Below are 26,920 nucleotides of genomic sequence, written 5' to 3'. Positions count from 1 at the left end.
TGAGAATGCAAATGGAGGAAGCTGAAATTTAGACTTTCATTCATGGACATTTTGACAGTGTTTTATAATGGCAAAGTACTGAGTTTTGAGTGTGTGAAGTTAGTGGAATATAGGAGTGTCACCTATGGAAATAACTCCAGTCACAGCTGGAACAAAATAATAGAGAGACTACTATATTAAGAGAAGTAGACACTTCGGGAAAACAAGTTGAATGGCAGACATCAGAGTCATCTGAGAAGAGATGTTTATGTATGTGTGGTGTGTTACCCCAGGCAAAAGAGGATGGCTGCATACATGATGCTGTGAATGGAGGCATGTTGGAATATACTATGTTCAAAAAGCTTTAGCCAATGCATATGTGTGAGGGTAAACAATGTTCTGAACATGTAATAAATATCTGTCTTTATATTTCTTGTTGCCACAAATGTCCCCTACATTTAAAGGGCAAGGATTGCATGCCTACTTACGGCACATAAGTCACTCTTTCTTTAATAAGAATGCTCACTTGTGCCTTGTTTGCATTTATTATTGGTTACCAGTACGCATATACCAAAACTTGATTGTGTGTAAAAATTAATATTGCTTGTAAATTTAACAATGTAGAATATTAAACATATGAACAAACAAAAGTGCTACAAAATAAATGTAGATAGAAAGAGGTTTATGCAGACTATATCTAGCTATTTAGATAGTGGACGGATGTCTGCATTTATATAAAGCAAATTTAATATTTGATCCTGTAGTTACCTGTGTGTACTTGATCTCCATGCATACCTGTTCCCAAATTGAAGCCTTTAGGTGCCTAGTTTATATTTAATATTGATTAACAATGTGCAAATGCTGATCAGACACTTCTCCACCTACCCACTAAAAAAAGAAGAATTTAAGGAATGGGTGGTGGAAATTATCTGGGAGTTATTAGGGAATATATAAACTAGTTCAGAAGTTATAGCTAGGGAGTGGGATAAAATGAAAGTGGAGTTTCAAAATAAGCTAGAAATAAAAGAAAAAGAGGTCTTGTTAAAAAGTAGTAAAAATTAGTTAGAGGGTGTGATAAAGCTTAAAGTATTACAAAATAAGAGGAATCGCACAGAGCAAGAGGAGGTGCAATTGCAGAGTGCTAATGAGAAAATAAGGGAGTACCATAATAATATGCATGAGTTTAGGAAGATTGCTGTTAAGCAACTGTTTTTTTGATAATTCCAGGGCACAGAAACTTGTGGCACAGGGACTTGGGCAACAGAAGGTAGAAGGGGTTATTCCTAAACCTAAGGAGTCTATGACAAGAAAAATAACCAGAGGTCCTGTAGAGGTGTTAGAGATATTTCAGAATAATTTTATGCAAATTTGTGTGAAGCAGAGAAGTTGTAAAGTCAAGAAAAAGCACAAATGGAAATATTTATGGAAGTCTTAAATATGCCAACGGTAGAGGTGGATGTGGTTCAACAACTAACAATTAAAATATGCGGAGATGAGATGAAAATGGTGATGTAGAACCAGTGTATAGGAAAGTCACCAGTGATACAGATGGTATTCCAGTGGAAGTTTAGAAGTTAGGAGCGAAAAAAATTATAAGGATCAATAAGTTTTTGTTTAACAGTATTTTAAAAGGTTGGGAGTCACAAACATCCTGGAAAAAGTTGTGTTGGCTACAATAACTAAAGATGGTAAAAAACAATCTGATCCAACTTCAAATAGGCCCATTTCAGTTCTAAACCCTGATTATACAGTGTTTGTCTGTAATGGCTAAAGGAGTGGCAAAGGTGATGCCAAAACTGATGCAGATGTTTTGTGGAGGGAGGGCAGACATTTGGCCACATTTACAAGAATAATGATGCTCCACAGGAAAGCAGAATATAAGAAAATATTGATATTATTTGTGAGTCTTGATGCAGAGAAAGTATTTGCCAGAGTAAGCGTGGATTTTATGAGAAGGGCAATGGAAGAATTTGCATTTCCTGATACAATAATAAGGTTAATCAGAAGGACTTATAAGGGATTGTAGGCAAAATATAAGTGGGAAGGTTACTTTCTGATACGTTATATCTGAACAGTGGAACCAGACAGGGGTGTCCTTTTTCCCCTTTGCTATTTGCTTTATATTTAGAACCACTGGCAAAGAAAATAAGGGACTGAAAAATTCAAAGATATAATTGGTATGGTGTTTAAGAAAAGTTGGCCTTATTAGTAGATGATCTTATTTTGTACCTGATGGAACCAGAAGTGGTCATCTCAGTGTAGTGGATTACTCTTAAATAGTGCCAGGTTTTTCCAGAATATAAAATTAATGAAGATAAAACAAAGGCCATAGCTATAAACTACGTACCCAGACATGAGTTGGTCCAGCAATACCCATAATTATAGGGACACAAAAAATGAAGTATTTAGGACTATGGATTAAAAAGAATTTGGTTCTGGCAGCTAAGGATATATGAGAAGAGACTAAAAGGAGATGATACAGAAACTGAGAAAATGGAAACTCTTGCCTATGGAGAGCAAGATACAAGCAGTAATTTTTTTTTAAGTACCTTTAGTTTTATACGCAGGTCATACATATTTTTATCAAACCCAGGAGAAGTTGTGGACAGTAATAATGAATTGAGTATTTTATTGATGAGGGGAAGAGGTCAAGATTCAAGTGGGACAAGTTGATCCTGTCAACAGAACAAGTAGGTTCAGGATTACCTGATTTGAAGGGATATTTTATAGCTACACAATTAAGGCTGTTATATATATAACACAGGCAGAAAGCTAGAATTCATAGTGAAAAGAGATTATGATGAAGCAGTGGAGTAATTCAAGAAATAAGGAAATAATTGGATTTTAGGCATAGATCCTTAAGGAGAAAAACAAGAGTCATACAGAATATTATATTCATAAAGTAGCTGAAAGTATACTAAGAATTAAGCCAGTGTAGGAATGGAGAAGTGAGATTCTGCTGATAGAGATGATTGCAATTAGAGCCAGAAAATAGACAAGAGGAGGCTCAAATTTACTGGAGGAAGCTGACAAAGGAACCAAGGTATTGGAAACAAATAATTAGAAAAGGAAAGGTAATAGAATGGGAAGAGGCCAAGAAGACATTTGGATTGCAAGCTAGTGACTGCCTTCCATAATAGGGATTGATATCAGAGTATAGACAAAGAGAAAGGGACAGGGGAATCCTAAATGAAAGACCTGCAGTAGATGAGATTTTAATTGAATCTAGAACAGAAGCTGCTGTTTAAAAAAGGGATAATATGTAAGAACATATAAAATATTTCACACAGTAACTATAGGAATCAGTCAGAAGAGGTCAGAAAAGTTTGGGAAGGGAGATTAGATATACAATTCACAAAGAAACAGTAGGAGGACATATGTATAGCTCCCAAATATGCAACAAAGTCTAGAAGATTTAGGATTTTTGCATGAAAATGTTAGATACTTTTATACCCAAAAAACAAAGTACAAGGTTCTTCCCCGAAACAAGGCAACAGCACCAGCTTCAAGAAAGGCTGTATAAGCACTTTCGTTCCTTTATTCAACCATAAAAACATATAAATATAAATACAGGTATCTGATGAAGTTCCAGTTTTATGGTTGAATAAAGGAACGAAAGCGCTTGTACAGCCTTTCTTGAAGCTGGTTTGTTTGTTTGTGTCTTTCGGCTTTTCCCGGTTAGGGGTCGCCACAGCGGAACTCCGGTCCGCTAATGATTGGCAGTAGATTTTTTTACGTGCTGGCTTGCCGGGCCTAAGGCACAACCTTCAACGAAGGAAGGCCCATTCACGCATGTTGCCACACAGAAGACGCTCTAACTGAGAATCGAACGGGCAACGTCTAACTGTGAGGCGACAACGCTACCGCAGCACCACCACCGCAGTCCTTTCTTGAAGCTGGTGTTTTTGCCTTATTTCGGAGAAGAACCTTGTACTTTGTTTTTTGGATTGGTGAATTTTTGACTTTTACTTCGATGTCCTTCAAGAATGCAACTGCAGTCATAACATATGGGTTTTCCTGCCTCAGGCAGCCCTCGGTCGGCCGAATTCCAAACTCTGGGTCCGGCATTGGCTGGTGTCGCCTCCTCTCCGACGTCACAACGGCTGGAGTATAAAGGCATTGGCCGACGCCATCTTCTTCAGTCTTTCTTGCCGCGCGGTGCCCGAAGCAGAAGCAGTTCGCAAGTGGCGGTCGGTCAGCTCCTGTGTTTTCAGTACCGAAGTCATCTAAAAGTTAAGTACCCTGTTGGGGAACATTTTTTCTTGCCTCAGCCGATGTCAGAACAAATTGAGAAAGTTAATAATTGTTTGTCTTGTGGTAAACAAATACCTCATAAGGACTTCCATTCTTACTGCCTTCCTTGCCTGGGCCCAGACCACGACATCTCAGCCTGTGCTGCCTGTGCTTGCTTTAATAAGCGCACCCTCAGGCGCCGGGCAGAATTCGCTGAAGACTTCTTCGGAGAATCTTTCGCGTATATCATGCCGTCGGATCAATCGACTACTCAATCTGCCAAAAAATGAAAGGACCGGGACCGACATCCTCGGTCCGCGTCCACCACCGATGCAACTCCTAAACCCTCCGCTAGTGCTTCGGTCCCTTCGGAAATGGTAATTCAACCGCTCCAGGCCGACGACACAGCGTTAACACGACCTTCAGTCTCGGAGATCTCTCCGGTGCCGGTTGTTGATTTTCCTCCGGAAACCGAAGTTCTGGATCTACCCGACACCATTTCTGTAGACAAGGTTACTCCTGCACATGGGGCTGCTAGGCCTCCTGTATCCATGTCCATCAAGGCCTTTGCACGTGCTAAGGCCGCCAGCCAGGCCAAGGCCCATCCTAAACCTGCTGCTCAGGCCCCTTCTTCTGATAAACAGATCATGTCTCTTGCTGCAGATCTTATTTCTCTTATCAGGGGGTCTCAACCTCACCCAGACAGAGGTTCCCAGCCACCTGCAGAGAAAAGGCCCAGAACTGAGCAGGCTGACAACCTCTCTTCAGATGAAGCCTCTGGGGATTCTGAGCATTCTGATACCCAAGAAGAATCCTTCCAGGCCTACGAGGACTCTGATGCTGAGGAATCAATTCCCTCTGCCTCCCCTCCAGAGGATTTCTCGTTTGGTGAAGTCCTGCACTCTATGAGGGAACATTTTAAATGGCAGGGTCAGGAATTCTCTGATTCCAGGAAATGGCTGCGTACCTTCCTCAAGCTTCCCCAGCACAGACCTTTAGCTATTCCTCCAGTTATGGATGTTTTGGATGATGTTTTCTCTGACTCCAGTGCTAACCCTGATTCTCTCCCCACTGCTCCTGTCAAGCCAGACAGATATTATAGGGTCCCTGACACTCACAAGCATCTCTTTAAGGCCCACTCTGTGGATCTAGAAACTATTTCACAGGGCCCCAAGGGAGTGGCTACTTCCACTGCCAAAAATCCACTGCCAGCGGACAGGGAAGCTAGGTCCCTGGAGAGATGGGGTAAAAAAGTTTATACCTCAACCACCCTAGCCATGAGGTCACTTAACTGCCTTTTTCACATGTTTCAGTACCAGGATTTTTTACTGGATGATTTACAGAAAAAATTAGCCTCTCCTGAGCCTATTGATAGAAAGGCATTGCAGGAACATATACATAACACTCAGCAGGTTAACAACCATTTTCTTCAATGTGGTTATGATGCATTGGAAGCTTCATGTAGGGCAGCTATGACTGGGGCTGTGATACGTAGACATGCTTGGTTAAAAGATCAGTCTTTGCCTGACCATGTTAAAGTAAAGTTACTTGATGCACCTCTGGAAAAACAGAAGCTTATTGGTGCTAATGCACAAGATGTGTTGAAATCCATTGAGGAAAAGCTAAGTCAGTACAGACAGTCAAGGATTTCCTTCAGGTTCAGCCACCCAGATTCAGCAGAAACTGGCCTTCAAAGAATTGGTCCTTCCCAGGCTCTGACAAGTTTCAAAGGGGAAAAAGCAGGCGTGCCCGAGGTAGAGGGCAATACCGAGAATCCTACAGGGGCCGCCAATGGCAACCTACAAATCAAAGAAGTGGCGCAGACAGCCCAGCTGCACCACAAGGACAATCACAATGACTTGACTTTCATACCGCCTACAAAGGCTCAAAGAGAAGCACCTTTGGGTGGAAAATTATCCTTATTCTCAAAAAACTGGCATATCTTAACCAAGGACAACTGGATTCTGGATTTAATAGACAAGGGTTACAGATTCCACTTCCATACTTTACCAAGGCATGCCAAACCTGCCACATCATCAAAGGGCAGAGGCACTCACTCAAGTTTCAAAGCTGTTAAGTATAAAAGCAATAGAAAGTGTTCCTCCTCAGGAACAAGGCCAGGGATTTTATTCAAGACTGTTCCTTGTTCCAAGAAAAGAAAACAAATGGAGACCTATACTGGACTTGTCAACTCTAAATACTTTTCTTATTGTGCCAAAGTTCAAAATGCTGACGCTGCAGCAACTCCTTCCCATGCTAGGCAAGGGGTCTTGGCTGGTCACTCTGGACCTCAAGGAGGCATGTCCCAATCAGACAAAGCTGCAAAAGATACCTCAAATTTCTTGAAGGAACAGAGCATTATCAATTCTCAGCATTGCCGTTTGGCTTATCTACTGCGCCCAGAGTGTTCACGAAATGCCTGGCATCAGTAGTGGCACACTGCAGACTCCAGGGGATTCAAATATACCCCTACCTGGACGACTGCCTCATACAAGCAGACAACAAACAAACCTTAAAAGCAAACTTGGACTATGTCATTCAACTACTGCAGGCCTTGGGATACACAGTCAACATTCAGAAGTCAAGACTACTGCCATCCCAACAGATTATTTTCCTAGGAGCCAAACTGGACACAGAAACTCAAATGGCCTACCTCACAGAGGAAAAACAACAGCAGTTACCAGAGTACTTCAAAGGCCTAGCAAAACTCTCCCAGCTGACTGCAAGGAAAATCCTGCAGGCCCTGGGGTTCATGGCATCTTGCATTCTTCTAATACCTTTGGCAAGACTTCATATGAGAAAGCTGCAATGGTATTTAAAAAGCTTATGGTCCCAACACAGCCAAAGCCTAGAGGACGTAATCCCACTTATTCCATGTCTGCAAAAGGAATTTTTGTGGTGGGCTCAAGCAAGTCAGTTAAACAAAGGCATGTCGTTCAACAGACCTCAAGCAGATCAAATGATTACAACAGACGCCTCAGATCATGGATGGGGGCGCACATGGAGGGCAGATGCATTCAAGGTCTATGGACACCAAAGGAAAGACATCTGCACATAAACCAAAAAGAGATGTTGGCAGTGATACATGCAATCGAGACTTTCGAAAAAAAACACTACAACAAGGACATTTGCTAATAAGGACAGGCAACACCACTGTCATGTGGTACATAAACAAGCAGGGAGGCACTCATTCTTACCCCCTCTGCAGACTAACAATGCTTCTCTGGGAAGAATCCCTGAGTCTGAAGATACATTTGCAATCCCAGTTTGTGCCAGGCAAGGACAATGTACTGGCGGACAACCTGAGCAGAAATTTCTTGGATCCACACGAATGGATGCTGCATCCTCACATTTTCTCACAACTAACAAAGACATGGGGAAGACCGGACGTAGATCTCTTTGCTTCCCACTTAAATCATCACCTGGAAAAGTTCTGCACAAGGACCCACCATCCTCTAGCCTGGAAAACGGATGCTCTCTCCTTCAGCTGGAATTCCCTGAAAATGTATGCATTCCCTCCTCTACCTCTGTTGACCAAGGTGATACTGAAGATCAAAGCAGAGCAACCAACAGGCATTTTGATACTCCAGACTGGCCAAGGCAACACTGGTACCCACTGCTGTTGAGCATAACTCGGACCAGACCGTGGCCTCTGACCCTATGGCCCCTGCTTCTAACACAACACAATTACAGGACTGTCCATCAAAACCTGAAAACATTGCATCTGACAGCCTGGAGGTTACCATGACTCCCCTAGCTAACTCTCTTTCCAAAACGGTTCAAGAGATCTTACTGGAAGCACACAGACCTTCCACCAGAAAAACCTATTCAACCAAGTGGAAGAGATTCAGCATCTGGAATGCCAACAGGGGTCAGGACACATCAGTACTGAGTATACCTCAGATATTAGAATACTTGGCAGAAATGTTTCATACTGGACTCTCATACTCTTCTATAAAGATTCACGCCTCAGCAATCTCAGCAAAATACAATTGTGACCCACCACTGTTTTCACATCCTTTGCTAAGACAGTTCCTAAGAGGGATAAAGAATATCAAACCTCCCAGAAAACAGCCAGTACCTGCATGGGACCTCAATTTCGTTTTGGAAAAATTAACTCTTCCTCCTTTTGAGCCAGCAGCAACTTCAGAAATGCAATTTCTGTCATGGAAAACGGTCTTTCTATTGGCAGTCACATCTGCAAGAAGAGTCTCGGAGATACAGGCACTCATGGCAGTGCCTCCCTTCCTCATTTTTCATCAGGACAGAGTTTCTCTAAGAACCAATCCTTCATTCATGCCAAAAGTTATTTCCAGGGTGTCTCTAAATCAAGCTATTCACCTGCCTACTTTCTTCCCCAATCCTCAAAATAGGGGGGAAAAACTGCTGCATACTTTGGACATACACAGGCAACTACGCTACTACTTGGACAGAACTAAGGCCACCAGGAAGTCTGACCAACTGTTTGTAGCCTATGCTGCTGGAGTACAAGGAAAAGCAATCTCCAAACAAACAATCTCAAAATGGATTGGACACTGCATCAGATTCTGCTACTCTTTCCATGGAAAAGGTGTGCCAGCCAATATTAGGCCACATTCCACCAGAGCTATAGCCACATCCACAGTTTTCTTAAGAGGAGTGGCAACAAAGAACATTTTAGAGGCTGCTACATGGAGCTCCGTGCATACATTTACCAAGCACTACAACCTGCCCTTATACTCCAGATCCCGAGCAGGCTTTGCTTCGGCAGTCCTGCAGGGCATTTTAGCTACACCATCCCTCTCTTAGTTCCATCCACCCCCAGCTTGGCTATGGTATTCAACCCATATGTTATGACTGCAGTTGCATTCTTGAAGGACATAGTACAGTTTCGTACCTACCATAAATGTAGATGTCCGATAGATATGCAACTGCAGTCGGATTTTCCCACCCTCCTACCCCTCTGCAACTTTCTTTATGGGTCCCTACCCCTATTCCTCTTAGCTGGGGGTATCTCCTTTGGTGTATCTGTTTATTACTGTTGCGCATGTCTGGAATTGTTTATCCATTCACCAAATTTAGCCTTCCTAGGAGGGCACCTGGCATCTGGGGCAAGAAACACTGAAGAAGATGGCGTCGGCCGATGCCTTTATACTCCAGCCGTTGTGACGTCGGAGAGGAGGCGACACCAGCCGACGCCGGACCCAGACTTTGGAATTCAGCCGACCGAGGGCTGCCTGAGGCAGGACAACCCATATGTTATGACTGCAGTTGCATATCTATCGGACATCTACATTTATGGTAGGTACAAAACTGTACTTTTATTATACCCCAAGCAGACTCTAAAGAATTTTTCTTCCGGTAGATGGCAAATGCTGGATTCATGATGGGGAAGAAAGAGGTAACTAGGAACATATGTTTTGGGAGTGTAGTGAGTTGGAAGATTAAAAATTCCATGTAGAGTGCTCTGTCAGGAATACTGGGTGAGCAAATGAGCGTAACTAAGGAAATTATTTTTTGAGCTAGGATACAGGATCTGAATAGCCTAGAAATAGTACGACCTTGGTAAGTTTAATTCTGTTGACTGCCAAAAAAGCAATTACTAGAAAATGGAAATCAAAATCTAAACCAACTTTACTTTAACTAGTGAATATTGTAACAGAGATTAAAGAACAGGAGGTATGATCTTTAAAAAAATGTAGGAGTAAATTACATAGCAAAAATGGAATTTGTTGGAACAATAAATGCAGAAAAAATGTTTTGGAGGAGGAATGCAGTTTAAGAGAAGGCAGGGACTGAATAATTTATGCAATGTTGCCTTGATTATAGGATATATAACAGTGTATGTGATGTGTAATGTTTGTAAGTGTGAACTTGTTAATATGGTTTGATTGGGGTTATATAAGTTTGTTTGCCTGTGTCACAAATGATAATACAATAAAAGTGTTTAAAAAACAATGTGCAAATGGTGAAATTGAACAGTGTTTAATATTAATAATTAAGATTAATATTGCTTGTAAATTTAATCACAGTGTAATGTTAACCAAATGAGAAAGTGTTAAGGAACAAATGTAAAAAAGGGAGATGATACAAATTGTTCAACTGTAAGTATAATGCAGATGCCTGCCCTGCACTTGTATTGCATAAAGCATATTTAATGTTTGAGCTTATAGCAACCTGTTAGTAAGCGTCTATATCATATTATCGTACGATGTAAATAGCAAACGCTATTTCATCGTACTGATAATATCGAAACAAAATATCGAACAAATGGAACAGCAAATTTTTTCCCATGAAAAAATTTGCTGCTCCGTAAAAAAAAAATAAATAAACTTAAACACAAATTTAAGTGGGGGCTGTCCCACCAACATCCCCCTACTTAAATATACCAACTCCGAGATCGCACAATAGTGGAGGAAATGGCAAAGTCCCGAAGATGGCCCACCAAATTTTTTCCCTGGGAAAAAAAATTGATGTTCCGTGACTTCGCTATTTTGCCGGTATCGGATTGACTAAATTGCATTTGCTATTTAGTCCATTCAATAGCGTCATATAGACCCGATAGTTCGTGTGTTATTTCTTGGTGTTGATACATGCCTGTGTCCAAATTAAAGTAGATTTTTATAATTCAGTTTTTTACCGGTACTACTGATCAGGGTGGACAATTTTCAGGTTCATCCTGGGAAACTACAAAATAAGAAGAACATATAAATTACATTAAATTAACTTTTAATGGGTAAAATAACATAAGAAATGAAGTTAAAGACAATGAAAATTGCTACTTTGTTTTAGTAAATCATACACTATCTGCAGTTTGTACAGTTTAACTAGATGTGAGCCATATGTACAGCTTTCACTGGCAGAAGGTAGATGCCAGGCATCTAAGTGTGTTAAATTTCAGTTTCTGTGAAAGTGGAGACAATAAAGGGAAGTAGAGGGAGAGTAGTGAAGAATGGTGGAAGGGAGTAAGTCAGGATTAATAGGGCAGGAGGGGAAAGAGAGCTCATAAAGGGAAACAACCAGTCTGCAGTGGTAAATTATGCATATAACACGAGTAGGCTGAATGGCATGGTATGTGGGGGCCTTAAATTGTATTTCCTTTCTTGCAGTGTTTACAACTGGCTTCCTACATTTGTCCAAATGAAACAAATGATGTCATGTTGTCCTATCTCGCCTTTATCCTATGCTGGTTGGGTTCAGAACCGAGCATCGGTTCCAACTCTGCCTAATTCAAAAGCTCGAGAGCTTCCACTGTCTCAAGGCTATACCCTATCCCATTATGCTCAGGGAAGATTAACCAGATCTTGTTTGCCGCTCAAGCAGATCGGGTGACTTCTGACTGGCTCTTGGCTAAGTTATAGTGTTATCTTCTATTTTCTTTCCTTCCTCATTTATATTTCCTAGATATATAGAGTTAAGAGCTTTTTTGGCATTAGCAAGATGTTAGTTGCACACTTGACTGTTTTTCCCCTGCCTTTATTGTTGTTGGCCATCATCATTTTCTAATCAGGCCTACTTGTACTTATAGTCTTTAGTTCCCTATCCCTCGCTTTAAGCTTGTTTTAGTTAGAGAGCTTTTTTCCTTCCCTATAGGTAGCTCGTTTAAGTTAGAGGGCTCCTCGCGGCCTGTTTAACTTAGAGCCCCCCTCCACCTTTCTGTTTGTCTTTTCCCCTGTTATTCGTGAGGAGAGTCCGTTTAAGTTAGAGGACTTCTCCCCTGTGTCATAATTTGTTGTTTAATCTAGAGTTAATGTTTTTTAAAAAAAAAAAAGGTTTTATATTCAATAGCATTAAGCTGGTTTGTATTCGTAGACTAGCTGCTTGTGTGTTATTTAGTATTGCTTAAGTTTCCATTGTTTCTAGGTTGAAGGCTGTAGTGGGATATTACTCTGACTATAGTGTACAGGATTACTGGATTCGAGTTTATAAAACTCTCTATTTTTGAATTTACAAAGTTAACTTCTTAGAACTACATATTAGTACAGTTTCTTGTAGTTCCTTTGTCAATAGACATGTCTAAGGACCAGAAAGAACTGAAACCATCTGGTTTCAAGAAATGTAACAGATGTAACCAGAAAATGTCTCTTACTGACGGGCACACCAGTTGTGTTTATTGCCTGGGTGCCCTCCATTTGAAAGAATCTTGTGCCTTTTGTCATGCTTTTAGTAGCAGAGTGCTCTTAGAACGTAAAAATATATTAATAGTCAGATGTTTGCTGAATGTCCCTTTCTCAGAAGCTTTAGAAGGGTCTCAGAGCACTAAACCATCTGCAGGATCTCCTTCTTCAAAATCGGAGAAGTTGGGCAAGAGAACTTATACTTTGGCTGCAGATTCAGAGCCACCTAAAAAATTGTGGCAAAATCATCTGGTTCGGAACCAAAGGCTCTTGGTTGCGAAAAGTCTATCTCTTTGGCTCTATTTGCAGCTCCGGAGCCTACAGAGTTTCAATTCAGGAGCCGGTCCCCAGTTTTGGAACTGGTTACTCCAGCATTAAGATCTCCGCTCCTGCAAAGAGCGAGGTCACCATCGTTGTCCTCCCGATCCTCCAGGAGTTTATCCGATGATGACGAGGAGTCAGTGGTGAGGAGACTCCTTCAAACACCGGCGCTGGCAAAAATTCTGTCGACTCCAACCCAAAAGGAACTGGAGACAACAAAGTCTCCTTCCTTCAATTCTTTCTCCAACCCGACCTGGGGTTTTGGAGCCAGAGGACTTGGGCTCGATTGTAGTGGAACCGTTGGAACTGAGACCCAACAGGATCGTTGGTTCCAACATCTGCTGTGATTTCCTCGGTTCCATCGGAACTCGAGTCTAGGAGCCAATGTTCTCCCATCGGGTCTGGGGAGGAGAGTCGGCTCCAACAGTTGTCCAACCCGATTCTACCTCTAGGGGGCCTTGGCACGGTTAAGCTCGTCTCCTACATCTGTTTCGGAGCCAACCGCTCTGCCTCAGGGTTGGTCTTCCATCTCTTCGGAACCGAGGACCTCCTTGGAGTGGGGTGAGGGGGATTTTGAGCTGATGGAGAGAGTGCTGCCACCTCAGACTGCTCCACTCTCTGGTCCAGGTACTCTTCCCCATAAAGAGCCTTTGTCGGTCTCAGCCTCATCACTCCCCCCCAGGCACAGAGACCCTAAGCCCCAGGAAGCCCCCACGGGTGAGATTCTCTTCCAAAACCTCTCCAGGGTACCCCTCTGAGGAGGTCCCTCAGAAGAGTGTGCAAGAGGAAGCACGTAGACTCCCCAGATGAGTCTGTCACCTCAGACACCGACCTGGATGAATCAGAAGGGTCCCCATGGTCCCCCTTCGAGGATATGTCCTTTGCAGACATTCTGGAGATTCTTAAGCAGAGGGATGGCTGGAAGCCCACCAGTTCTACTGAGGACGAGTCGGTGTACCTGAAAGCTTTTGGGTCTCGCCCCTCCACCTCTTGGGTGTCTCCGCCTCTTGATCAGCTGATTAAAGTAACTTCTTGAAAGACTTGGGTCCCTCCAGATACGGTGGAACCTGTTCCAAGGAGGCCGAATAAATACATTATTGCACCTACAGACAAAGAGTTTCTAACCAAAGGCGCCCCAGTAGATGCTGTGGTGGTGACGGCGGCCACAAAAAAGGAATTGTCAAGAACTTCCTCATCTGTTCATCCACTGAATAAGGAATCTCGAGTGATGGGCAACTATGGAAAGCATACCTTCTCTTCAGTGGCATTGAAGCTTAGATCGCTGAATTACCTGACCCATTTTATGAGACTACAGAGGGATCTCCTGAAAGATCTAGGAGATACCCTTCAAGGTACTGTAGCTGCAGTGGTTTCAGATAGTTTCCTTTCAACTCTCCATCTTAAACTCTGTGGTTAACTCCTCCATGCAGCTGATTTCCTATGCAGCCGATGGAGCGAGGAGGGCAGTGGGTACAGGAATCTCGTTAAGGAGACATTCCTGAATGTGGTTATTTAACTTTGCTGAACCCTTCAAGTCTTCCTTCACTAATGCCCCCTTTGATGGCTTGTCATTGTTCGGGCCCAAAGTTAGAGAGACCTTAACCAGTTGCTAGCAAGAGGGAAAGACTGTCTGCCATGGGAGTTCATTTTTCCCTCCCCATTAGACCTTACCCTAAAGGTCAGAAGTGGGGAAAATGTGGTTCTGCAAATCCCAAAGAGTTTTTCCTGGTGCACATGGTGATTCTTCCCCCAGGGGCAGTGGGGGAAGTAACAATGGAAGACACTGACCTCGTGGCAGAGGGGGTCCACAAAATCAGGGCAACAGGGATTATTTTCTTGTAAGGCCCTTCCAGCGATAATGAGAGGAGACCTGCCTGTCGGTCTCTGGAGGCAGTTGGGGGCCGTCTGTCATACCCAAACTCCTGGTTAGAAATCACACAAGACAAATGCGTACTAACAATCATATCCAGAGATTATTACATACCCCTTTCCACTCCCCTTTTGGAGAATCAGTCTGTCCCATATATTCCACCCAATCAAAGGGATTATGCAACCTCAGAGGTACAGAAGTTGCTAAAAAAAGAGTCAACCAAAATGTCCCTGCAGACCAAATTGAATCCGGAACTTAAGCAAGGTTCTTTTTAGTCTAAAAAAGACAGGGGACTGGAGGACCATTCTGGATCTCGGCAGACTAAACAAATCCGTCAAGAAATCAAAGTTTCAGATGTTAACACTGCAGTCAGTACTCCATTTTTTGTGGAAAGACGATTGGATGTGCTCGATAGATCTCCAGGACGCGTACTTCCACATAAAAATAGATAGGCAGTCCAGAAGACATTTACGTTTTTGGCTGGGAGCCAGTCATTATCAATTTTGAGCCCTGCCCTTTAGCCTCACTGCAGCCCACAGAGTGTTCAACAAATGTATGGCAGTGGTAACAGCTCACTTGAGGCGTCTAAGATTCCATGTGTTTCCATACTTAGACTACTGGTTCCTAACCGCCACCACCAAGCATCTACCATTTCAAGCAAGGGACAAAACCATTCATCTCTGTTCCAAACTAGGCATTTACAGTAAATTTAAAAAAAATCTTCTGTGTTGCCTTCACAGCATCTTACATTCTTAGGTGCAGAATTAGACTCAAAAGAAATGTTGGCCAAACTCACCCCCAAAAGGATTCAGCCCCTACACCATCAGATCAACAATCTGTTATCCATAACAGAAGTCCACGTCAAGACCATCTTTCAGGTTCTAGGCACCATGGCAGCTACAATTATTTTGGTACCTCTAGCACATTTGCACATGAGAGTCCTTCAGTGGCTACTTTTCTCCCAGTGGTCCATGCAACACCTACCACTGTAACACAAGATCATTATCACAGAATCCTGTAAAAAGGACCTACAGTGGTGGCTTCACACAACTCTGTTGACTATGGGCCAACCATTTGTCTTTCCTCATCCTATAGCCACAGTGACCAAGGATGCCTCCCAGATACAGTGTGGGGGGGACATTATCTGGGAAAGACTGTTCAAGGCACCTGGCAGGATCACAAGAACCACTTGCATATCAATGTCCTAGAGATGAGAGTGGTGCTCTATGCATTGCAGGCATTCCAGGACTCTCTCCCGATAGGAACTATTGCAATTCAGACAGACAATATGTCAGTAGTGTGGTACATAAACAAGGAGGAACCAAATCCTATCCCCTATGTCGAGAGGTACAAAGAGTATGGCAATGGGCAGTCTCTTCTCAACGTTTTTGGACAGCAGTGCCCATCCGGGAGAAAGCCAGCGTGATAGCAGACAACCTAAGCAGAGCTATTTTGATGCCTCACGAGTGGTCCCTAAAGCAGGAAGTTGCGGAAGAGATTTTCTGCAAATGGGGCCAGACCTGCTGCGACCCTTTCGCCATGTCCATGAATGCCGAATGCAGCAGCTACTTTGCCCTGATTCCCCCTCCAGGGAAGTCACCAAGGGATGCTCTCGTACACGATTGGCCCCCGGGGCTACTTTATGCCTTCCCTCCCTTTCCCCTGATACCGAAGGTCCTTCAGAAAGCCAGCATGTTAAAAAGCACAGTGATCCTCATTGCACCATACTGGCCTCAGCAAATTTGGTTTCTCTTTCTGAGGATCCAACTCCAGGATAAACCATGGATCCTGGACCCAGTTCCAGATCTGACCCATTTGCCAGGGATGTTCCATCCATCGAGCCAGACCCTAAAACTGACAGCTTGGCTGCTCCAGTTCCACAAATAGCCAGGCTCCATGACATCTCCCCGGCAGTTAGACACGTATTGATTTCTTCACATAAGCCGTCTACCAGAAACTTATACTCCAGCAAATGGAAAAGATTTATATACTGAGCCTCCAAAAATAACATAGATCCTTTTAAGGCCCCCATCACAGCAGTGCTAGAATTTCTTGCTAAACTTTTTAATGAGGGTGCAGCAGTGGCTACAATCGTAGTTCAGTTAGCCGCTATATCCAATTTTCATATTGGGGAAATGGGACTGAGAATCATGTCCTACAGACTTTGTAAAGTCTTCCTAAAAGGAACCTTTTTGTTAAGACTTCCAGTGAAAGAACCCCCAGTTCCATGGAACCTAAATTTTGTTCTTTCTCTTTTGATTATGCCTCCCTTTGAACCTGCATCATCATGTGACATAAAGTTTTTATCATGGAAGACTGTTTTCTTAGTGGCCATTACCTCTTCCAGACTAGTATCTGAACTCCAAGCACTATGTGTACGTCCTGCATACATAATTTTCCATAAAGATAGAGTCTCCTTATGTACTAACCCTTCCTTTCTACCAAAAGTGTGCTCAGAGACCAATCTAAATCAATCTATTAAATTACCAGTCTTCTTCCCAAACTATGGCAACAAGGCAGAATATAAATTACTCCAACTGGACATACGTAGACAACTGTGTTTTCTACATGCATAGAACTAAAGATGTCAGAAAGTCGGACCAACTTTTTATGTCATTTTCGGACAGAAAGAAAATTACCAGTGTCAAAAGTAACACTTTCAAAATGGCTCACAGATTGTATTTCCTACACGTACAACTCCCCCAAAAAAACAATTACTGCCATTCTACAAGTGCAGTTGCATCTTCCGCTGCCTTCCAGGCCAGACTCCCATTAGATTCCATTTGTGCAACAGCTACATGGGTAAGATCTCATACCTTTATTACTCATTGCAAAGTAGACATGACTTCTTGGAACAAGGCCTCATTTGGGTCCACTGTTCTGAAGAGTTTCTTTTCCCTTGAGACACCCAAGAAAGATGGTGCTAGGGACGCTGTCCCAACCAGCATAAAATAAGGACAAGATAGGACAACATAACATTAAGAAGTTATGTACCCACCATAACGTTCCATGTTTGTTGTCCATCTCACCTTCATTCTTGCGTCTCACCCTCCTTCCCCCCTCCATTGCTCCTGGAGGATCGGGTGAATAATGCAATTTATAATTGGATTATTATGGAGTCTTGTCTAGACAGCTTTGTTTCTGTATATATAAAATATTAATGCTTTCACTTGCAAACAAGATCTGGATAATCTTCCCTGAGCATCATGGGATAGGGTATAGCCTTGAGCCAGTGGAAGTTCTCGAGCTTTTGAATAAGGCCGAGTTGGAAGCGATGCTTGGTTCCGAACCCAACCAGCATAGAATGAAGACGAGTTGGACAACAAACATGGAATGTTATGGTGAGTACATAACTTATTTTTCTGTTGTCTCAGTTCATGTTGAACATTGTTTGTAAAATATTTAGTGTAGCATATATGTATTATTTGTTTTTTTTCTTGTATAAGCAGTGGTCTAATTAGTATAATTACTAGTACAGATGTTTGTGAAAACTGTGATTAAAATGTGATAGTGAAAGATGGATAGTGATGAACTGAGAGGTGGATAGTAGCCTTCAGGGACAGGGCCCGGATGATGTAGTTCTAGGAAAAAAACAGTGTATTAGATTGGATACACTAGAGAATTTCGACGTACTGAAATGTAGAAATTCAGTACGTTGAGATTGAAAGTGCAGTTAACTGAAACTACACTATGCCAAATCCACAAATGTTGAATCTGCCGCTGTCATGGTGTCGCGTTCGTGACTTGTGGTGCGGTTTGTGGATTTATCTGGGGTTTCAGGTAAGTGTTGTGTGTTTGAGGATAATGAGTAGGGATTTTAGTGTGTGTGAGTGTGTGCGGTGGTGTTTGTTGTGTGTTTGTGTGTTTAGTGCGACCTCAGAGTTAAAATATATAAGTGGGGGGGCTTGCCCCCCTGCTAATAGGTAGGCTAAGTGTGTTTGTGTGTGTCATTATGTTTGTTTAGTTAGGTAAGTGTATGTGTGTGTGTCATTATGTCGTGGTTTGTGTGTGTGTGTGTGTGTGTGTGTGTGTGTGTGTGAATGGTCGCGATTGTAGTATTCATGATTGTGGGTTTTTGTGTATGTGGTTTTTCGACTATTCAGTCTCGAAATACTGAAATTCGACATTTCAGTATTTCGAGATTGTATAGTGAATCCATTAGATCATATTGCAATTCAGATACCACTATTTGAAATCATTTAATTTTAGTAGATTTGTAATTTAATGAATAGTTCAACTTACTCCACCTGGATTAGTAAGGTGTTGTAGTGAGCTATGGCATCTTGGATAAATTAGATGTGTATTTTTAAAGCGTATACCAGCTGTGCTTTTAGAGCTTATGGATCATATGTAGTGCTTGCCTAGACATAATAAGGCCTTGTGTATTTCTTTTGACTGCCAAAAAAAGCAATTACTAGAAAACAAAAATCAAAATCTAAACCAACTCTACTTCACATAGTAAGTAGTATAACAGAGATAAGAGAACAGGAAGTGGGATCTTTGGAAAGGAGTTAGAAGTAAATTACACTCGAGAACACAAGGGGGGATCCACCTTGGATCCCTGGAACTACCATCCCATCAGTCTGACGAGCCTGATCTGAAAGGGCATGGAACGCATTATCATGGAACTTATAAACAAAGACATTGGCAACCTTCAAACACTGGACCCCACCCAGTTTGGGTTCGTGAAGGGCCGATCTTGACTCCTGAACATGATTGGCTTCTTCAAATCAGTCTCCAGAGCTGTGGACGAGGGTAAGACGATCCGCACAGCCTATCTTGACCTCGATAAGGCCTTTGACACCATCCTCCACTCTGGAATCATAGATAAACTTACTAAGCTGGGCATAAATCCCTACGTCACTCGATGGGTTGCCATCTGGCTCACTGACAGAACCCAGACTGTAAAAGTAGCTGACTCCAAATCCAGCTCCAGACAAGTGACAAGTGGAGTACCTCAGGGTTCAGTCCTGGGACCGCTCTTGTTTGGCATCTACTTCTCTGAAGTACAGGCCAACACTAAGGGACTCTGGCTAACAAAAGTTCCCGGATGACTGCAAACTGGGAGCCATTGAAACATATGCTTGGTGCCAGAGCCATGTTCTCAAGCTTAATGCCAAGAAATGTATAGTTATCCCCTTTGGGAAAAAACATGTACCCATGAATTACCACATAGGTGGCAGTACACTAAACACCGAAAGTGTGATGAGAGATTTGGGGACACAGGTGGACAGTGGTCTCACCTTCGATAACCACATCGCCACAACAGTCAGGAAATCCTTCTATGTGGCACACCTCATCACTAAGGGCTTTTCATCCAGAAAAAAGGAGGTCATTGTCCCACTATACTCATTCCTCATTAAACCCATTATAGAGTACAACACCCCATTTGGTATGTACCTACAAGACATCTGCAACAGCTGGAAAGGCTGCAGAAATACCTCACTAAAAGAATCACAGGCCTAAAGCAGATGCCCTGTGCTGACCTTCTAAAAAAGACTCCAGCTATACTCTGTGGCATGTCGTCTACTCAGAGGGAGTCTCTGCTTAACATACAAGGCCATGTCAAACCCTGGGCTGTTGGACATGCTCCACTTAAAGAAATCCCAATACCTCAGAGCCACACGCTCCAGTGATCTAAACCTTGTCATCACAATGAACAAAATTTGCTGGAGGGATAGGTTCCTGACCCAGAAACTCCCCATACTCTGGAATAGACTGCCCATACATGTCAAGCAGAGCACCTCCTTGGCCCTCTTCAAAAGGAACTTTGACAATTGGATGGGAGATAGAAATTCACCCCGGGGATCATGTCAGTTGCCCTGCTACACACGGGTCCAGGGAAGTAAATATTTTGGGAAGAAATATCCGGGGAATTGTTTGGCTAGGCTTGTATAGGCCATAGGGGCAATAGCCTAGTACCAACCTATGAACATAGGAAGAAATGGAAACTGGGAATAATACATGGAGAAAAAATGTTTTGGAGGGGGAATGAGGTTTAAGAAAAGGCAGGAATTGAATAATTTATGTAATGTAATAAGTATAGGATATCCAAATATATATGTGATACATAATATTTGTAAATGAAAAGATGTTTAAAAAAGCCATTATTATTCAGTTTAACATGATATAGTTTGTTCAAGGTTGTTAAAGACCTGCCTTATCTGAAATTTCACTCCTCTTAAACATTATTCTGCATGTATTGTTCCCATTGAATCTGTTATTTCTATGTAGTTAGCTCCTTTCCTTTTCTGAAGATCCCACCTCCAGTTTTATCTCCTCTACAACATTCATTAATTCTGTTATGGTTGGTTTTATTTTTTCATTTCCATTTTCTAGTAATCACCTATTTGGCAGCCAACAGTATTAAACATGATGGGATCTGACTATGTATAGGCAACTCCATTTCTGTATCCTAGACAAAAGACTAATTTCCTTCGTTACAATAATTTGCTCCCTCGACATTTCTGATAAAGTACCTGTAGGGATTTTTTTTTTAATCACAAACTTATAGGTTCATAGGTTGATACTAGGCTGTCAGCCTAGGGCCTATACAAGCCTAGCCGTAACAATTCCCTGGCTATTTCTTCCCACAGTATTTACTTCCATGGACCCCTGTCTAGCAGGTTGACTGATGTGATCCCTGGGGTGAATTTTCTATCTCCCATCCAGTCATCAAGGTTCCTTTTGAAGAGGGCCAAAGAGGCGCTCTGCTTGACATGTATGGGCAGTCTATTCCAGAGTCTGGGGAGTCTCAGGGTCAGGAACCCCCTTCCCAAAAAAAGTTCTCAAGTACCCTCTCTCTTTCCCATTACACCTCCAACTGCTGCCTACCTGTGGGAGGGGGGGCTGTGAGGTCTACTTGGGTATAAAAATACGTATGCAAACACTTTCATTCAAAAATCTTAAACCATCTAGATTTTGTTGCATGCTTGGAGCCATACAAATTGCCCTCCCATTGTTCCTTTGTATATTGCCTTTCCATTCTCATTTCTTGGTCTGTTTACTTTCTTCTGATTGATTCTTACAATTATAATGCATTATTTTATACAAAGTATTATTTATTCCTTTTAACTACAGCTTCTGTTCTAAACTCTATTTTAAACCCAGTCATTTAGTTTTCTATGTCCCTACTTGCAGTCATCCCTAGTGGTGAAATCATCCATCCCCATCCCTGTGTTGGCTTATTTCTCAGAAATACATTCTGCTACTTAAAAAAACATTTTCTGCTAATTTGTAAATATAATTTTCTGTATGCTTGTTATCATTCTCCTTAAAGGCCTGTATCCAAAATTCTATTATCTCCTTGTTCTGTGAACTCCCAGCTTTCAATATCATTTCTTTGCACTTTGATTTGTAGTTCCTTTGCTTGTTTTATGTGTATGAGCCTTAACTGTGTAGCTGTAAAGTACCCCATGAGCTCTGGTAATTCTAAGCCCAGGGTATGGCATCTAGGTCCAAGGATGTCAAGTCAGCATTTCACTATATTTCCCCCTTATCAACCCTGTCATTGAGTGTAACACCCCCTTTGGTATTTACCTGAACTGGCATATGGAACAACTGCAACATCCACAGTGGTTTCTGACAAAAAAAAAATACAGGGCATTAACAACATCATGTCCTTTGCAGGTTGGCTCAAAGCCCTATTCCTGTACTGTGTCTCGTACAAATTGTTCAGGGGCAATCTATGCCTAGAATACAAGGTATCCTTGGATTCCAGTTTGATGAACCTTTTTGCATATTTGCAAAACATATAGCATCAGACCTATGTGATCTAAGGACTTAAACCTCGCTTGCAACATAAATAGTACATGTCAGAGGGATAGGTATATGTCTCGGAGAATACCCTTTCTCTGCAACAGGCTTCTCATCCATGTAAAGTAGAGTTCTTCCCTAATCCAATTCAAGCGTACCAGGTCCAGTGGATGGGACACTGGAAATTCATCCTTGTCTGCCACTTATGTCTCTAATGTAAAGCAGTGGCCTGTAAGGTTTTCATTACCCAAGCTCTAGCTTACGTATACCTTTAAAAATAAACTTTAGGGCATAAGAAACTGTTAGATACATTCCAGATGCATGGCTAGGCTTAAAAAGGCTCCTGTGGTTGTTTTCGTAGTATATACCTGTGAACCCATGAACCTTGTTCTGTGTGAAGGAACAGCGCCTTCTTTTCCTGCAAAATATATTCCTTCAGTCCTTTATTAATTATGGTTCACAGCTTCTCCTTTGGTTGATAAATATGCATGACCTGTATGTAATATTAAAGGGCTAGACATATTTTCAGTGCTTGTACTTGACAGTCTATATCCATAGTCAGTAGCTTCCAACTTGTCAGTTTTTTGTTATCTTTTGTTTAGTTTTTCAACCACATATCTTTAGCTGCCATAATAGAATCCTTTTTAATCCAAACACCTAAATAATTGATATTTTGATGTCCCCATAGGTATTGCTGAATCAATTCATGTGTGGGAACATAGTTTGTTGCTATAGCCTTTGTTTTATTTTTATTTATTTTATATCCTGAAAAAAGTAAAAAGTCTAAAAATGTTCCACAATACTGAAATATCCTTCTCTGGGTTTATCAAGTGAAAAAATAACCTCATCTGCAAATAAGTTTATTTACTCTTGATTACAGTACCACTTTTACCCCTGAATTTGAGAGTCTTGTTTTCTTTGCCAGTGGCTCTAAGTATAATACAAATAACAGGGAAAGAGGGCACCCCCTACCGGATTCCTCTGTTCAAACATAGCTTACTGAATAGGAACCCCTACCTTGAGTCTTGCTTCTGACTCGTCGTATATCCTCTGAATTAATACATTTATTCGTATATCCTCTGAATTAATACATTTATTCTATCAGGTAATACAAATGCTGGTATTGCCCTGCAAGTCCCACAAACAGTAGCAATGTATTCATGTGCTCTGGTTACCTCTGAATCCTCATTGCTTTGTTAATTTTATCAGATACCCCCCCCCCCGCCCACAAAACGATATTGATCCATATCTGTCATTTTTGGCAACACCTTAGCCATTCTGTTCACTAGTGCAGACATAAACATTTTATAATCATGATTCAAAATTGAAATTGGTCTGTTGAAGTTGGGTTTAATTGTTCTTTGCCCTGTTTGGGTAGTACAGCCACCACAGCTTTATTTCAAGATGCTGGTACTGTCCCTCCTAAAATATTGTTAAATAATAACCTTCCAGGTCTTTATCCCTTTCTTCCCTCCTATGTTTCAAGCTTCCACAAGAGTACCATTTGTTTCTAGAGACTTCTCTGTTGATTGATTATGCAACACTAATTTAATTTCATCACCTCCCACCTTGGCTATCAATTCTTGAGCCTCACCCTTCTCTAACTTTGGTGTATTTAAAATGTCCATGTGCATCTTTTCATGGTTTTCTTGTTGCTGCCTATACAGATTTTCAAAGAGTTTCCAAAATATTTTTAATACCTCTGCAGGATGTCTGGTTATTTTCTAGTTAAATACTCTCAAAGTTCGGCAACACCTGTTTCTATTTTCTGTTGCTTAAGTCTTTGTGCTCTGGGTTTGTTATCAAAAAAATACTTACTTAGCAACAATCTTTCTGAACTCATGCACGTTATTGTAATCTCCCTTGTTTTCCCTTTAGCATTCAACAATTGCTCCTCATGTTCTGTAAAATTCCCCTTCATCTGCAATACTTAAGCTTTAATAATCAGTCCAAGCAATTCCTATTTACGTCTTTCCATATCTCTTTCTGTCTCATTTCTATCATATTTTTAAATTCCATTTTCATTTTATCCCATTCCTCAGATATCCCTTCTGAAGAAATTATCTTCACTAACAACGCTTGAATTATCTTCACTACCAGTTCCTTAAATTCTTCTCTTTTTAATAGGGAAATAGGAAAGCACCTGCACCTCCTTTTTACCTGATTACCTTGCATTTTCAACTAAACTTTAAAAAAAAAAAAAAGGCATGCAGGTAGGTGCATGAGTGTATGTGCCTTCTCTGAAGGTTGGGTGCTGGGCTGGCAACTCGACACCGTAAAAATCTACTGCCAATCATAAGCGGACCAGTGATCCACTGTGGCGACCCCTAACTGGGAAAAGCTGAAAGACTTTATTAGCATGTGGTCTGAAATAGTTGTTGGATATCTATCAAAGCTTTCAATTAAGTACCTGTGCTCCTATGAAATGTAATTTCTATCCAGTCTAACCCAATTATTGTACCCCTGGGGGAATAATATTTGAATTCTGGCTGGGTTCCTGTTAGTAATTTTACACCTTCAGTTCTAAATATTCCGTTATATTTTTTCAGAATCTTCAATTCCAAATATTCACATATATTTTTTTTTCAGAAATCTGCCCTTTTTTCCCTTCCTGGTCCCTCTGATGCAACTTCACTATTGCAAATCAGGTTCTATTCCCCACCACGAATGATGTTCCCTGCTGGAAGCTATTTACCTCCTCCTATAATTCTGTGAAGGTCCTTAATAGGATAGCAGTTTCAGGTGGAATATGAATAAATTCTAGTGCAGTCCTCCTCCCCTGCCACTAACCCCTTATTATATTACCACAGATCTACTGTTGTTGTCTGTCTTCTCCTTTCTTTGCCAAATTCACATGCTCATTTCTGACAGACTCCTGTAACACTGGTCTTTGTAGCCTAAAAGACAGTCATTCTGATAAAATGCTATTACTTTCACATATTCTGCATGACAGTTTTTTTGAAGCTGTGTTTCCAACTTGCAATTTACATGCACACTTTAATGTTTGACAGGCTGGTCTTGTATGCGTTTGCTGTTATTCATCTCAGTCTGGACCCATGTCACATTTTCCCAGACCTTTTGTTTAAATAAAAATACTCAAACAACAGTAAAAAAAAATTATATACTTTTTCATTTGTAATCCTTCACCCCTTAGCCCACAGCAAATAAAAAGGGGAAAGTCCCACAACATATATGGGCAGATGACCCAAATATGGACCTATACACAAACTTTTACTCAGTCTATAATTAGGTTTAATCTTCATGAAAACTCATGTTATAGCCTGTGCCCGTTCCTGTACTCATGCCATCCACTCTTGTTCCCTCCCAGATGTGGAAAAGCAGCTTGCATACTCTCTTTTCTATCTTTAAAAAAGAGTTCTCTGGCTTCATTAAATGAAAACATTCTGCATTTTTGTAATTTGTACTGTAGTGATTGGTGTTACTAGGAGTATATCAGTTTGTATTCTCTTTACTGTGTCAGACTTCATTTATTTTCACAGAATTGCTTTTGTCACTTCTCATTTAAATATTCATTTTAGTGTTTCCCCATACATATGTCTTACAGTTCATGTTTAATTGTCTGTGCCTGTAGACATGTTTGTAACTGCAGAGCTCTGCTGGTAAATAAAAAATACCAAATAATGGTTCTGCAGTTGCTTGAGAGTTTATTTCAAATGCTAGAGAACTGTCATTTTACATGATTTCAGTGTTAACTTCTAAGTGTATGCATAACACCAGGAGTTATGATCTTCTCACTTCGTCTTCCCATTAGCAGCCCAAGCTGGCAATGTTATACTGCCTGCATCTAGCCTTTATCTTTTTACATTATGAATCCCAGATACATTATAGTATAAAAAAAGTTTTTACTTTAACATCACTAGCATTAACAGCAGTCACTGATCACTGATAAGACACCCCCTCACCACCTTATATTTAAAGTACCTCTGCATACTGTACATATACTGTAACATGAACATCAAGAAATTTAATATACACATATCACAAAGAAAATAAGAACTTTCGTACTTACAGTAGCATCTTCGATTCCTGTATTATCCTTTGAAATATTAATGACAAAGTAGGAATTATATTCCGTCCAGTTTAATTGTCCACAAACTCCCAGTCTTTTTCTTTTCCACTTCTTACAGAAGCACAGTTCTCATGTCCAAACTGCATATTATAGAAATGACACTTTAAATTTCATCCATTTGTTTTCTCTTTCACATTCTTGTTGGAATTTTTCTTCATCTTGACTAACTAAAAGTAGTCTCTGATTCAGGTACTCCTGTTATTTCTGGTCAGTTCCTGAGATTTTTTTGAATTAGTCGAATGTTTCCTTCGAAAGAATAGAAAATATTTTACTGGCAAGTTCTGTCTATGGGCTGTGCCTTTGCCAGAGGAATAAAAAGTACAATCCCCCTTTAAACATGCTGGCTCAAGTTTGCAGGGAAAATTTTTCCTCCTTCACCTGTTCTACATCCAAAAATCTCCTTGCTCCCTCTAAAAAATATTCTGAAGACAGCTGGATATAACAACTTGAATTTCTCACCTACCACTTGACATCCTCTGATTACAGGGTTAAACTTGCTTCTCTTCTGCTTTGTGTACAGTGAGTAATCATTTTCCACGAACTCTTGACGTCCTCAATTTATACTACTTCACACTT

General features: G+C 41.2%; 1 protein-coding gene across 1 annotated transcript in view; it reads left to right on the top strand.

Annotated features, from left to right (window-relative positions):
- The window catches only part of ACAD10 (acyl-CoA dehydrogenase family member 10), a 1,588,826-nt gene that overhangs the window by 1,155,147 nt on the left and 406,759 nt on the right, over window positions 1-26,920 (top strand). The gene's annotated exons all lie outside the window — the stretch shown is intronic.

This window comes from Protopterus annectens, chromosome 4.part0 (assembly GCF_019279795.1).
Source record: "Protopterus annectens isolate FY-2018-M chromosome 4.part0, PAN1.0, whole genome shotgun sequence".
Classification (NCBI taxonomy): domain Eukaryota; kingdom Metazoa; phylum Chordata; order Ceratodontiformes; family Protopteridae; genus Protopterus; species Protopterus annectens.
The sequence above is the reverse complement of the archived record's forward strand: the minus strand, read 5'-3'. Positions and strand labels throughout refer to the sequence as shown.